Source organism: Microtus pennsylvanicus, chromosome 5 (genome assembly GCF_037038515.1).
Source record: "Microtus pennsylvanicus isolate mMicPen1 chromosome 5, mMicPen1.hap1, whole genome shotgun sequence".
In the NCBI taxonomy this organism is placed as follows: domain Eukaryota; kingdom Metazoa; phylum Chordata; class Mammalia; order Rodentia; family Cricetidae; genus Microtus; species Microtus pennsylvanicus.
The window spans coordinates 35,737,781-35,754,059 of NC_134583.1; the positions used below are offsets into that span (position 1 = coordinate 35,737,781).

General features: G+C 45.0%; 1 protein-coding gene across 1 annotated transcript in view; it reads right to left on the bottom strand.

Annotated features, from left to right (window-relative positions):
- Positions 1–16,279, bottom strand: part of Znf704 (zinc finger protein 704) — a 192,161-nt gene that overhangs the window by 137,524 nt on the left and 38,358 nt on the right. The gene's annotated exons all lie outside the window — the stretch shown is intronic.

Consider the following 16,279-nt stretch of genomic DNA (forward strand, 5'->3'; position numbering starts at 1 on the left):
GAACAGCAAGAGTCTCTAGAATTAATCAATCACTACACATTCCGAGACCAAACAAAAACTCAGGTACGTGTGTGCTTACCTGTGATTATCCAGACAGATAAGTACAGGACTTATCCAGATAAGGCCATGTCCAGAATTCACGTGAACACCCAGAGCTCCAAGGCGTTTTGACCTCCCTTAGCCTTCCAGAGATAGAGAGTGGAGATCAACTTCTAGCGGGCTGAAAGGCAAATCCACACCCAGCTCCGCAGGAAAAGGCCAGCCACTTTTGGTCTACTTGCCACTCATTAGGAGGTCACCATAGATTTCAGAATGACTTAGTGAAGTAAAGCAAGCGTCCTAGAAAACTGGGTGTCTGTTCTCAAGCAGTAACTGTTGATACTCACATGCAGCAAGTGAGCAGAGATCAGGGAGCCTGCAGCAGTCTGACCTAGGTCCTCTGCACATATGCTATGGCTGAGTAGCTTGTGTCCTTATGGGATGCCTAACGGTGAAGGTGAGGGTGGCCGCTGACTTTTGTCTACTCATGGGACCCTTTTCCTCCTACTAGGTTGCCTCGTCCAGCCTTGAGTGATGGTATATGCCTAGTCATAGAGTAATATAACATATTATGCCATGTTTGGTTGATATCCCTGGGAGGCCTGCTTTTTTTCTGAGGGGAGACAAAAAGAAGGTGATTCTGGGGGAGAGGGCAGATTGGGGGGTGAGAAACTGAAGGGAGGGAAACTATGGTTGGAATGTAATACATGAGAGAAGAATTTAAAAATTATAGTTGAGAAAGTAAATGAGTTACAAAGATTCTAAATGTCACTAATCAATATTCTACATAAATCTTTCTGCCTTGACAGGGTGGGTGATAGGAAGGTGGTATTTTGCTTCTGTAGTGGCCTGTTCCCAGCTTGTGTTGCCACAGGAGACTTTAGAGTCCAGTAAACAAAAAAGAAATAGAGGCCTTGGTGTGCATGATTACCAACAGTGTCTCCTGAAAGCCAGGTACCACACAGACTGAACGGGAATGGTGTTCCAAGTCAACAGTCTTCAGCTGAACCAGGATAAGCCATGCCTCCCCTGGGGTCAGCTGAGCTGACGAACCAGCTCCCACAGAAGCTCTAACAGTGGAAGACTGAAGACATGTGGCTTTTTGCCTCACAAGTTTAGAGAAATATCTGAGGCATATAAATACAAGTAGAATGAACTTCCCACAGCAATGATGTAATAACCATAAGCTATGCTCTTGGCCAAGAATACATAGGAAAACAGAGAGCAATAATATTCTACAATGCAGGCTATCAATCTAAAATGCTTCCTGAACAAAAACTCTCGTAGTAAGCACAAATTCCAGAAACAGAATGAATTCCACAGGCAACTAATCCCAAAGTCTTTGTTTAAAAAATTATTAAAAATGATCAAAAGACCAAAAATAACTACAAAAGTAAGAGGTGTTAAACCACTAATAGGAAGAGACACTGCTGTGCTAGCTACTGCAACTGACCACTGAGCAATGGACGCCTGTTTGGGGCTGGAGTGGGAGCGAGGGACCCTCACAAAGTGGTGGGACTGCTTGACAAACAGACCACAGTAATGTCTGCTCGGCGACAAATTCATTAAAACCCACTGGCCTGCATTCTACAATGGGATCAATGCTATGATCAAACTGATTTGAAGGAGCCACAGAGGACAACCAAACTGGCAGTGGTGTAGAGGGGCTACACCCCAGAACCCCTAGACCCGAAGTTTGAACTTGTGAGGCAAAGAGTAGCCATAACATACAGGAGTCTGTTGTTACATATACTTTTAAACCCTGCTACGAGCAGCAGCATGGTTATACCCCACGATGTCTAAAATCTAGTCCCCATTCAAACTAGGGCCTCTAAGCTTCCTCATCTGGGCAAGAAGGACATTTTCTGATTCATTCACCTGGAAAGAAGCTTTTTGTACTTCATCTGCTCAAATATACATTCCCCCTGTGTTTTCACAGCTCCTGTGTTCCTGGGGCTCTAAGGTGACTCGGAAATACAAAGTATTCTCTCAATGGAAATGATACCATCTGAGAAGTCACTCTAGGCTATGGCTCTAAACAGGCAAATAATGACAATGACAGCCAGAAACAACAGTAACAACAAAATCTGAGTGGAGAGAAGCCAGCAGTAGCAAAAGGAGGAGAATCAGCAGAGTTCAGCAGCAAAAGGCGGCTGGGGCTGGGGGGAGAGAGGGAGGGTCAGCCAAGGAAGGGTGGGTAGAGGCTCTGAAGTATCTGTAGGAGGAGCTGCGGGCTTGCTTTTCATCCTGCCCAGCTCCCTCCACCAGCTAGCTTTACCCGAAATAATAACACACAAATTGTATTCTTTTAAACACTGCTTGGCCCATTATATCTAGCCTCTTCTCGGCTAACCCTCGCACCTGGACTAGCCCATTTCTAATAATGTGTGTAGCACCCCAAGGTGCGCTTACCGGGAAAGATTCAGCATGTCTGACCTGGCGGCTTGCTTCATTGCGTCTGCCCCTGAGAGGAGCTGCATGATTTCTGAGCTCACTTCCTCTTCCTCCCAGCATTTTGTTCTGTTTATTCCACCCACCTATGTTCTAACCAATCAGGGCCAAGGCAGTTTCTTTATTTAACCAATGACCTTCCTCCATCATTTCCCCTTTTTCTGTTTAAACAAAAAGGAAGGCTTTAACTTTAACATAGCAAAATTACAATAACAAAACAGTTATCAAGTAAGAATTACAGTTACAATATTTATATCTACTTTATCTTTTCTCATAACAAAGGAAAACTATAACTATCTATCTATTCTTCAACTCCATCAAAGACTCCAGAAGGATATAATATTACCTAAGTAAATAAGAAGTAAGCAACTTACAAAACTCTAGAAATGACAGAGACATCTCGCTGCCTGGACAGTCACCCAAAGTTCCTCTGTACCATTGGGGCATCCATCTTCGGCCTACAGGCCCATATTTTCCAGCAGACATTTCAATGAAGCAGGAAATTTCAAAGGCAGTTCAGTCACTATCTGCTGTGTCCTGCAGAATGTCTCGCAGACTCTTTCATGAATCAGGAACCCCGAAAGATCATCTCACCTTTAGGCAAGTTCAGCAGTCCTCTCTCTGCAGGTTCCCTGTGTCCAGTTTATGCATCAGTCCAGGCAAGAACAGTTTCTTGCCCAAATGGCTATCAAACTCCACAAGGGACTACAAATGGGTAGACACAACAGTTGCTTCCAGAGGGTTAGGTCGCAGGATTCAGGTGATGTGTTCCCTCAAAAACAGATGCCTGCTTATCTTGCTGGAGCCTGAGGCAGTTCTGAAGCCTCCTAGTTCATCACCATCACCATATCTTTATATAATTACAGGAAATACCTTAAACACTCATCCAGGGAAACCTATAATTAGCTAAATTTTTAAGTTTTGTTTTTCCCTTTCTCTTTCAGCATGTTAAAGACTAGAGGGCAAGGAAGGTGTTATACATGAGAACAGGCAACACAGGCCATAATCTGATTCCCTACACTAACACATTCCTGCAGCAGAAACCTGAGAGATGGGCAAGAATTTCCTCAGTAAGAGAGTCACTGACCCACAAACATAGTTTTAAGAAGCATTTGGGGATGAAGGGAGAAGCATACAGGTAAAGCTCCCAGGGTGGAAACCTGGGAGACAGTAACGGTGAGGAAACGGCAAGATGGAGGGAGTAATTCTAAGGGAAAATACAGAGCAGAGGTTTTGGAACTTCTGTCATGTAGATGTAGTGTTCCCTAGAAAGGGCTGTTGCAGCCGGCAGTGGTGGCGCATGCCTTTAATCCCAGCACTCGGGAGGCAGAGGCAGGTGGATCTCTGTGAGTTCGAGGCCAGCCTGGTCTACAAGAGCTAGTTCCAGGACAAGAACCAAAAGCCACGGGAAACCCTGTCTCAAAAATTGAAAGAAAAAAAAAAAGAAAAGAAAAGAAAAAGAAAGGGCTGTTGCATGTGGAGGGTAACAGACTGGGCATCCCTAGCCCAGAAATCCAAGCCCTCGCCAAAATGTTCCAGTTCTCACAAGTTTATAAGCACTGACAGGATATCAGACAGAAAACTGTGCACCAGCAAGTTGTGCTTCAAGTACAGTTACTATAGGTGTTATAAAATGCCTTCAGCTATGTGCGTAAAACAGACATAACCTGGAAAACTATGTTTGGACTTGAGACCTGCCTGTGATATCTCACTACGTATAGGACAATATTCTAAACTTTTAGCCCCAAGCCTTTCAGATGAGGGACAACCCACCTGCAGTATCTGATTCAGGGTACCACATCTTAAAACGTCACTAGTGATCTAGAAGAGTAACAAGGTGGTTTGGCTCAGTGGTGAAGACAAGCCGCGTATGGGTGCAGGCTCTTCTACAGGCCTGGCAGGGCTTCTCTGAAAGCAGCATCCTGGATCCTCCAGAACCAGCCAGAGTGTGGTACCCACCTGAGCCTCCCCTCTGTTCTTTTCCTGCTTCCTTCCTCTTCCCTACCGGACTGAGTAAAGCACTTTGTACCCACAATAAATCTTCACATCCAGCTGTGTTTCCAGGAAGCACTGAGTTTAGTAGGCACAGGGATGCCAGGAGCCACTTGCCACAGTGTAACATTTAAAGTGCTGAAAGTTTCTATAGCATTGAAATGTCCTTTTCATTTCTTGTTTCCCACAACATAAATGCCTATAAAGATTTCAATTAAAATGCATATAAGGAAAAGCTCACTCTTCCCCAATCTTCCTCACCTTGCCCAACCAGCCCATGCCTTCAGAGAACAGCTCTTAATACTTACCACAAAACCTCAATTGCCTACAGTGCGGTAACTACCTGTGTGTCTCCAGAAGCTACACAGAGAGCTGAGGCATGGGCACAATTATGCAGACAGCCTGACTGGCCAGACGAACTGTCCTGGCCATCTCTGCAGAAGTATATTTCTGTATTTTGAACACTGTATCATTTTATACAATGTCTTTTAGTTAGTTTCCTCATTAATGTTTAGGTACTTTTTGATTTTTTTAAGTTATTAAAAGTAATGAGCATCCCATGCGTGTGTCTTTATGTGCTTGTCTACGAATGTAGGAAGATTGTTTTGAAGGGAACTGCTTAATCAAACCACCTGAATTTTAACAGTGAGCAAGCGCGACACCCCCACACAGTGGGCAGCAAATGTATCCACACTTAATAAAGGTAACACATTTGGGCCCCACCTACTGAGAAACACATATAAGCTACAGCCCACAATGGACATGATTTCTCTGACTTTGATGGACAAAACAAGTATGCCCAAAGCCATATTGTTGCAATCTGCTGGCCTGGCCTGTTACCTGGGTACCCTGTCCCTTTAGGAGACAAGCCCTGCCCACTCCCAATCTCCTCCTTTCACTGAGGCAAGAGGATCTTCTGCCTCCTCTTCAGCCCCCTTTCTCTGTCCATCCTTCTTCTGGAGAGGCAGCTTCTGCCTGTCTTTCTTCTTCCTCCCCCCCCCCCCCCCCCCGCATAACCCACTAAATAAACTCTACACCCAAGCTCTCTCTGCATGGCGTATCTATCTGTCTGTCTCCCGAGCAGGGGACACGCTGAGGCCTCGGGTCACCCCGTCTTATAAATGATAACACATATATCTCAGGGCAACTGATGATGACATGGGCCTCAAGGATTCATTTATTTCATATAAAACAAAGTACACATATATACAAAGAGGCATAGATAATTTTAAAGTAATAAGATCATGAGATTTTTATTTTATAAACAGAAAAATTAAAATAATGAAGTAGGCTTTATTCCTTATGAGATTCACAAAAATTGTAAAAATAATTCTCTATGCTTTGCACTGCTTCACTCTGGTTTGGGGTTTTTTTGTTTGGTACTTTGAGATAAGATACCATCCCAAGCTAGCCTCCAACTTGTACTGTAGCTAGGGATGACCTTAAAGGGCTCATTTCCCTCCTCTACCTCCCAGGTGCTAGGATTTCAGGTTTGCACCCCCACACCTAGTTTCTGTGGTGCTGAGAATCAAAGTCAGAGCCTTGAGCATGTTAGGCGAGTGAGCACACCTCTGAGCTTCGTTCCCTCGTTCTGTTTTCTGCTTTCTAATGTGACACTGAGCAGAACTCTGAAATCGTATTGATAGGAACATACAAAGTTTAGAAGGCTGACCTGAAGTAATGAAGCAAAATCTGTGGACCAATATAGCAATTCTACATTTCAGTAAAGAGAGAAAATTAAAGAAAGAAACACAAAGATATTTATCACAAAAATACAGTATTACAAAGTTAAATAATTACCAATACGTTATCACATATGCACAAATAAATGCATGGAGAGAAATTATATACTGGCCATAAGAAGGGTATTACAAATGATTTTGTATAATGTGATCTCAGAAAAGAGGAATAAATATAGGTAAGTGAAGAAGTCCTTTCAAAAGGGTATTTTAAATGTTAACAAATGTGTTCATTGGTAGTAGATATGTAGACAGACCAAGTGTTCTATCATGTTTATAGTTTTTAGTATCCACATGTAATTTGGTATTTTAAAACTTGTATTACCCTACAATGAAAAAGATATATTCATAATTATTTATTAAGAATCTAGCATTTGCACAGTATCTTTCTTCTACTAGTTTTCTATGATTAGTGTGTAAGTACAGCTTAAAAGAACAATAAATTACTTCTAATAATGTGCCCCCTGGCACTCTCAGGTCCCCTGCCCACTAGCGCCCTCAGCTACGGTTACCACTCAGTTATCACGGACTTTCCAGCCCCTCCTCCCCCAACCCAGAACCCCTCCACAGACGTCATAGACGCACATTACCCAGAACCCTCCACAGACGTCATAGACACACATTACCCAGAACCCCTCCACAGACATCATAGATGCACATTACCCAGAACCCCTCCACAGACGTCATAGACGCACATTACCCAGAACCCCTCCACAGACGTCATAGACGCACATTACCCAGAACCCCTCCACAGACGTCATAGACGCACATTACCCAGAACCCCTCCACAGACGTCATAGACGCACATTACCCAAAACCCCTCCACAGACGTCATAGACACACATTACCCAGAACCCTCCACAGACGTCATAGACGCACATTACCCAGAACCCCTCCACAGACGTCATAGACGCACATTACCCAGAACCCTCCACAGACGTCATAGACGCACATTACCCAGAACCCCTCCACAGACGTCATAGACGCACATTACCCAGAACCCTCCACAGACGTCATAGACGCACATTACCCAGAACCCCTCCACAGACGTCATAGACGCACATTACCCAGAACCCTCCACAAACGTCATAGACACACATTACCCAGAACCCTCCACACACATCATTACCCAGGGTAATTTCTTGCAAGAGAACAAAGTTTCAATGTTCAATTATATGAGAATACTACCAATTACCAATTACCAACTGACAAATAACTCAGAATCTTTACTCCAGTGAAGAGCTTTTGTTCTGAAGAAGATAATCAGTGCATGTATAAATAGGATGCACTTGAGGGAACTGCAGGTTTTTTAACAAGAAGTTCACAGCATCTGTTTAAGTCTTGGATGCCTATAAATGCTGGCCCCTTAGTGGGCACTGGAGCAAAAAAAAAAAAAAAAAAAAAAAAAGGTCATCTGGCTTCCAAAGAAATGCTAACAAGCTGCACAGTAGCTGATACTGACCCAAGGGCACGGCAGTTTTTCTCCGGACATGCTCCCTCCACATGTATTATAGTAGAAGATGCCAAAAAAGTATGTGTCAACTTGAAGTTCCTGTTACTCAAACTCCACCCAAGTCAACTGAGGAGCCTGCTCTGGAGAGCAGCCGGATTTCCAGGAATAATCTGTAGAAAGCTGACCCAGCTGCCCTGACTTTCTGAGCAGTAAGAAAGTGTGTCAGAAATCCTGAGAGACAGCATGAAGTTCAACCCACTGTTGGGGAACAGGCAATGAAGGCCTGCGAGTGGTCCCTATCACACTCTTAGCACCCCCAATTTTCTCAAGAAAGTCATAAGGTCATCCCAGCAAACTTGGTGAGAAAGTTCTTCCTATTTCCAAATACAGGTCACATATTTGAATTTATTTCTAGAACTTTCTTCCATAACATACAGTTTACATGTCTAGTGCCTGCTGATGACACACCACACACCATGTGATGGGGCAATCGGCCTGAGGACTTAAAAACATGTCACAAAAAGATACAAAAAACTTCTACTAACAACAGAATGAATTCGGTTGCTCTGAAAATGTTACTACTGAGCAGAAAGCTGGCTCAGTGGCGAAGGGCTCTTCACTGGTCTTTAGGAGGAGCAGGGTTTAGTGCCCATGCCTGCAGGGCAGTTAACAGCTGTCTTTGTCCAGACAAAATACTCAGACATACAAAAATAAAGTCTTCAGAGACCAAATAAGCATCCTAGTAAAATTCAAAGGAAGATTTATCAGAGTCGTAAGAGAATTGATAAACATTACCTCTATAAATAGCCAACATACCTCTATTCTCTTACATCAGAGTTAATTCTTCAAATTTCATGCTAGGTACACAGAAAAATAAGTTATATGGTAAATCCACCCAGTTCTCATGAATATCCCAGTAAAACCAATTTAAAAACAATTGCTTCCAATTACTAGCCCTTGATTCTATTCGTCCCTGGGCCCTCTGCATCTCTGTCGCTTGCTCTACATGGAGACAGAATAAACGACCCATGACAACCAGGCTGGTCCAGTGGCAGTGCCTACGGCATCAGAAGCCAAACTGAGGGACAAGGTTGGAACCCTCTGATAGGTTCGGAATCACACACCCACTCGTTTACCATCAGGTGCATTCACTTTAATACTCTGCCAGTTTAACATCCAGGGAAGCATGACTTGGCTTGCTTAATCGGAGATTAGTCAGCAACACATTCAGGATGGAAAGTTATGTCACAGCGCTCTAGTGGAAGCCTGGCTACACTCCAGGCCTCTATCAACATGATGCAAGAGAGAACACACAATTTGGGGTGTTGTGGGTTTCTTTTTAAGATCCTTGCCTTGAACAGAAATACAAAAGCCAAAACAGCAATACCAAACAAAACCATTCCTGTGAAGCCCAATGTTAGATCCAAGCTCAGCTAACGTCATCTGTTTATCTTTTCCATCAAATATAAAATCGAAGGGTAAATCAGTATCACTATTGGTCAACCTTGTATAACTTTGTAGTGTGCAAATTTGAACTTGCCACATTACATGATAATCTACTCACTTTACTCAGTTTAAATGAACCAACCACAGGCCCTCCCGCAGCAGTCCCATGGACTTGTCTTTTAGAATATTTCTAGAAGAGAGTTATGTCCCACCATCTCCACAATCACTCAGTCAGGCAGCCCTGGGTCCTACCTGGATATACACAACTGTCCCCTACAACTCTGCTTTCATCTTTGCCCTACGGAAGGCTTAAACAGGTCCCATTTATCCTGGCTCAGAACCCTCCAATTGCTACCCGTTGTCCCCAGAATGAATAAAACCCAACTCTTCACAGTGGTGGTCATGCGAGCTACGTTTCTGACTTTCTACCCTCCACCCTCCACCCCTGCTATCATTCAGATCTCTGCTGGCCCTGCAAAGGCCCATATGTAAAGGTCTGGTACCTAGATGGCTCTGCTAGGGAAAGTGTGGGCTCTCAGGAAAGGTCTTCACTGGAGGATGCCCTTAAAATCAAGCTGGTCCCTGGGCCCTCTTCCTGCTGTTCCTAGCCCATTCCTGCACGGTAAGAAGAGGCTTCCCTCTCTCGCCACACACTCCCAAACATAGACTGTTATCTCCAAGTCTGTAAAGAAAACTAAATCTCGGCACTCACTGGACGTGGTGTATACACCTGAAACCCCAGCACCCAGAAGGATACAAAAGGAAAACTGGGAGTCCTAGGCCAACCTGGGGAACATAGCAAGAGCCGGTTTCAAAGAAAGAAACTTGATTCTCTGAGGTGCTGTGTTACAGTAACGAGCCTGACCATCACACTGTGACATACTGGCCTGAGCACACAACACCACTCTGTGAGCTTTGCAATGCTGTTCCAACTTCCTAAAAGGTATCCTTCTTCTAAGACCAAAGGCTCCCTCACCTTTTCTGTCTTTATTCAAATCTAAGTTCAAAACCACAATACCCCCTCCTACTTACACACCCGGCTCTGTTCTGTCTTACCTACGGATTACAGCATTTTCACTGTATCATAGCCTAAGGAACGCTGTGCACTTAGGGTCAGGGCTGTTCTCACAGAACAGGTCTGTGTGGAGTGGACAGCAGGAATTTGTTTGCTTTAGGGGCAGACTGTTCCTAGGACTAGGAAGAGTCTGAAGCAGGGCCATCTTCCCTTGTGGAGCTCCAGTGAATGCAGAGCGCACAGCAGCCCACGGCGAGGTCCACAGGGGCCTGCGAGAGAGCGGCTGTGAACGCCACATAACGGCTACCACCTTACTTTTCCTTCTCTAACTTTCAGCTTCGTCTCATGGAGGACTTCATCTCTGGGGCTGCAACCTCTTTTAGAATAAAATCTATACAAAATAGGAGTCTGTTTGGTTGCTAAATTACAGAATTCTCAACCTTCTTTCTACAGGTTTCTGTGGGTTAACCCAGAACAACCCTTTTGAGAGGTATGAGAGCAGAATTCCAGAACAAGTCAGTGTTTTAATATTACAGAAACGTCAATGTTCTGGGGAGTAATGATCCCATCATCCAATGTGAGAAGCTTAGGGTACATGGGAACCCCAGGTATGCCCTCCTGACTCTTCTGCCCGCCCGTCTCTGGTTAACTTACTTCCCACATGTGGTCTAACATTTGCAATCAATAATCAAATCAATGATGATAAAAGCCATCTAGCTGTCTCTCATTCTTGTTTGACGGGGGCTACTTTATGCCCTACGTAGACATCTAATTTTTTTATAAACACCTTTCCAAAGAAATAGAGGCCACAGTTTCCCTGAGAGGCAATCAGTCAGTCTACACCAGTCTGTCTACAGATGACTATGGAGCTTTGCTAGTAGACGGTCAGTGTCATTCCCAGGGAGCCGGGACACAGTCGCCTCTTCTCCCCTGAAGCCCATAAAACCCCATCACGTCCATAGAGCCCTTCTGGAGATCACAAACTTACAGAGCCCTGGGAGGACCATGCCTCTCTCCCCAGAGCACCTTCTTCTACTTGGCTGCCACTCTGAACTCAGCCCTGTGGGCTCCATTCCAACTAGGCATGAATACAGTCAGGGAGAAAATTCAGAGAACTGAGGCAGGATTAGAGTTTCAAAAGCCAAACTGACATTTGCAGCTGGCGGAGATAAAGACACATCTTAGAGATAAGATTACCCAACCAAGACGCACATCTCAGGGGCTGAACAAAGCACTACGAATATATTACTTTATTTTGTTTTGATTTTTTTTAGACAGATTTCGTGTAGCTTTGGCTGGCTGCCCTAGAACTTGCTCGATTGACCAGGGTGGCCTCAAACTCACAGAGATCATCTGCCTCTGCCTCCTGAGTGCCGGGATGAGAGGATTTCACAACGCACCATCCTGATGCACATAAATAAAAGGGAAAAGCAGTCCCCACTCTGCCTTTGGTACTAGAACTTGAACTGAGGGCCTAGGGAATGCTAAGAGCATTGTAAAATTTCTCTAGATACAAACATACAGAGCCAAATGAAGAGACCCAGACTCCAATTTTAATTAGCTACAAATAGAAGACAGCAGAGTGGCCTAGATCTCCGCAGAAACAATCCAGGGAGTCAAGAGGAGGCAGCAGCAGGGGGAAGTGCAGGAGGGACCCTGTCCTAGTGTCCTCTCTGCTACTGTGGCAGACACAATGACCCAAAGCAAGGAATGCAGAGGAAAGGGTACACAGCTCATCACAGGCAGAAGGCAAAGACACCTAGGCAAGGAGGAATGCTCTCTACTGCCTGGTTTCCCTGGACTAGGCCAGCTACCTCTCTTCTGCAACCCAGCCCGCCTGCTCAGGGACGGCACCGCGCACAATGGGCCACACCCTCCTGCATCAATTAGCAATTAAGAAAATGCCTCACAGATATGGCCGTGGGCCAACCTGATCTGCGCAGGTCTTCAAACTGAGGCTTCTTCTTCCCAGGTAACTCTAGATTTGTGTCAACTGGACAGCTGAAGTTATTTGGGGGCGGTGCTGCACAGGGACCAGAAAGAGGGAAGGAGGGACAGATGGAGCACGTAAGAACAGACTGACGGTGGCAGGACTCCTGACACCCTCTGAACCCTGCCTGTGTCTGGGTCTGAACCCCTAACCTACTCAGACTGCCTCCCTTAAAGGGGGTGGGGGTATGAGCTGGTTTCAACTTCTTCAAAACAAAAAGCTGGACTAATCTAGTTTAATTTATTTGGCAATAAGATGGGCCTAGTAGCGTAGGCCTATATAAACCCCAGCTATTTCAGAGGCTTAGGAAAGAAAATTATAGTTCAAGACCTGCCATGGCCATAGCCAGAGTAACTTCGAAAGACCATTTCTCAAAATAAGGTTTTTGTTTGTTTTACTTGTAAAGAGGTCGGAAAACCTAGGATTGGTTGTGAATACTTTTAACCTCAGCACTCAAGAGGCAAAGGCTGGCTCCCAGTGAGGCCAGCCTGGTCTACATGGAGAATCCCAGGCCTGCCAGAGCTACACAGTGAGACTCTATCAGAACCAACCAATCAGTCAAAATTCAGAGGGTGGGGCATCTAGTTCCCAGGTCGTGTTTGCCTAGCCCGCAGCTTCCCTGGCTAAAATCTCCATTCCTACAAAGAACTAGAAGCAGGCTCTTTCATATTCCTGCAGGGTTCTTAGGGCCTTTCACACCATTTTAAAACCTGCAGACCATATTAGTAGCAAGAGTTAAGTAAAAGGGAATGTGAGTTTCTACGATTTCCTCTTTCGGGGCGCACTGCCTTTCAAGTACAGCCTACCCTCTTTTTGGGCAGTAAACAAATGAAGCTGAAGCTGATGGATTCACAGTCAGTGAATTTTACTAGCTGAACAGATGACTAAATAAAACCTGTTAATCAATGCAGCTCGTGTATTCGAGGAAGCAGACAATACGCATTAGAATAAATCTGTGTATCTGCTCATCATGATGCAATGCTCTACAATCCAGGTCTGAGTGTGTACAACAGGGCAGAAGGGAAACGGAGCGGGCTACTTCTCTGACTTTAATAGACTTCATACAGTCTATTATGTATGAAGCGGAGCCTTCTGCTCCAGAGCGAAATAGGTGGACGAAGGCCGCAGGATGAAAGGGAGGGCTCCGGATTGGGGGTGTGGCTTGGTGGTGGAACGCACACACAGTGTAAATGGGAACCTGGGTTGGATTCCCTAACTCATCCAAAGGAAAAGAAAAGTAAAATGGGAGATTCTGCCTTCCTCCCTGGGATTTCAAATTGCTAAACCAGCCAGAATAAATATGCAAATCTGTGAAGCTGGGATGAAATATGTTTATTTCCTCTTCTCTCAGTGTTCAGAAAACTAGGTGACAGAGGACACTTTCCTCGGTGCTGCATCCGAGGCTCATCATCTACTTTTTGTTTGGTTTGTTTTAGTCTTTTGAGACAGGGTATCTCTGTGTTAACAGTCCTGGCTGTCTCTGTAGACCAGGCTGGCCTTGAACTCACAGGTCCGTCTGCCTCAGCATCCCGAGTGCTGGGATTAAAAGTGTGCGCCACCACCGCCAGACTTATCAACTTTTATCTAGCACACACTAGTTTATAAATGTTAGCTAATGTCATTAAATGAAGGTAATAAAACAATGGGGCTAAAAAAAAAGATCTGTAAAAATGGGTCGAAAATGATAGCTCCCCTATCTATATCCACAGTGCTCTAAAGAATCCAGAGGACAGCGAGACAGCCATAGTGGGAATTGTATAGCTATGGTCACCAAATCTAAAGTCAAAGACACTCCATTAAAATTTGCCTAAAATGTATCAGCAGCAATCTCAGAATTCCTAAGAGGAGCATTCTACCCAAATGCCATAGTTGAGGAGACCGAGGCAGAAGGAAGGGTGGTGACTAACTAAGGTGTCTCACCATGTACTCTCTTTAGGATCTCCCTTCTAGACTCTTCTCACTGGCAATTGAACATATGCCTACATCTTATACTAGCTTCTTTTGACTCCATTCTGCTCATCCGCTGTCCCTTGGCTCCAGGCCCCGACACGATCAAGTTACCCACGGTCATCTCCTCAGCTCTAGGCCCTGTATGATCAAGTTACCCATGGTCATCTCCTCAGCTCTAGGCCCTGTATGATCAAGTTACCCACGGTCATCTCCTCAGCTCTAGGCCCTGTATGATCAAGTTACCCATGGTCATCTCCTCAGCTCTAGGTCCTGTATGATCAAGTTACCCATGGTCATCTCCTCAGCTCTAGGCCCTGTATGATCAAGTTACCCACGGTCATCTCCTCAGCTCTAGGCCCTGTATGATCAAGTTACCCACGGTCATCTCCTCAGCTCTAGGCCCTGTATGATCAAGTTACCCACGGTCATCTCCTCAGCTCTAGGCCCTGTATGATCAAGTTACCCATGGTCTCCTCAGCTCTAGGCCCTGTATGATCAAGTTACCCACGGTCTCCTCAGCTCTAGGTCCTGTATGATCAAGTTACCCATGGTCTCCTCAGCTCTAGGCCCTGTATGATCAAGTTACCCATGGTCATCTCCTCAGCTCTAGGTCCTGTATGATCAAGTTACCCATGGTCATCTCCTCAGCTCTAGGCCCTGTATGATCAAGTTACCCACGGTCATCTCCTCAGCTCTAGGCCCTGTATGATCAAGTTACCCACGGTCATCTCCTCAGCTCTAGGCCCTGTATGATCAAGTTACCCATGGTCTCCTCAGCTCTAGGCCCTGTATGATCAAGTTACCCATGGTCATCTCCTCAGCTCTAGGTCCTGTATGATCAAGTTACCCATGGTCTCCTCAGCTCTAGGCCCTGTATGATCAAGTTACCCACGGTCATCTCCTCAGCTCTAGGCCCTGTATGATCAAGTTACCCACGGTCATCTCCTCAGCTCTAGGCCCTGTATGATCAAGTTACCCACGGTCATCTCCTCAGCTCTAGGCCCTGTATGATCAAGTTACCCACGGTCTCCTCAGCTCTAGGCCCTGTATGATCAAGTTACCCATGGTCATCTCCTCAGCTCTAGGTCCTGTATGATCAAGTTACCCACGGTCATTTCCTCAGCTCTAGGCCCTATATGATCAAGTTACCCACGGTCATCTCCTCAAGCTGCTTTTCCTTCACTGCTTTCTCTTACCTCCTTACTCCAATTCCTACTTTTCCCAAAGCAATAACAACATCAAATGTATTTTTGCTAGAGTATCAAGTTAATTATTTACCACTAAGTTTAATAGTAAACAGCTTTCAATCGCTGTTCTTGTCAATATTATACACAATTAGCTTCTGTGAGGCTTCGTTTTCTTGGCTCTCCAAGAGCAGCAAGCAGCCCCACTTCCTGTTTGCAGGCATAACAATCACCTAGCTAGTTCAAGCCTGAAGATTATTGGCAGCTCCTGCTACAAACTGAGGGAGTGTGCCTTGATGTTCAATATTACAACTGCACAGATGAAGGAGCAAAGCCGAAACCTACTGCAAGTCTGAAGCCCCCACCACTCAATTACTATGGCAACAGGGACCAAGAGCTCACGCTTTGCCACAGATGATCCTGAATCATCTTACGTGAGCATGTTGTCACAGGCTTCAAAGAAGTATATCGCCTTGGTAGAGCCCAAGTCCCACATACAACTGTAGCTGTAAGGAACTCTGAGAAATTCTAGCCACAACAACAGAGGAAGATATTACAAAGGAATAGCAGAGGGATTGAATGGGCCAATCTGCCGTATCTGCCACATGCCGTAAGTCCTGGATTGTTCTTCCTTTGCAGTTCCTCTGTCCACTCTCTCGAACACATTTTCAATCTATGTCTGTCTGTCCCTTCTATTGTCATCATAGGTTTCCACTCCAAATACCCCGGCTACTCACCCCACTTCTTTCTATTCTTCACTTCCAACAATCCAAATGCTACTGAGAGCCAAATAAAATGGCTTTTTAACTTCGATACTGAATCAAATGTTGTTGCTAAAAACCATTTCTTGGTTATAAATATTAAACTCGACTTAAACACACAATTTAAGTAGTGGCATGAAATCCCTGATATGAATTAAGGTGTTAGAAAGAGCCCCAGGAGAAGCACAGATCCCAAAGTCTAGGAATGACTCCAGAAACCTGTGTCACGTTTGTTATTAGCCCAGCGGCCTGGCTACAC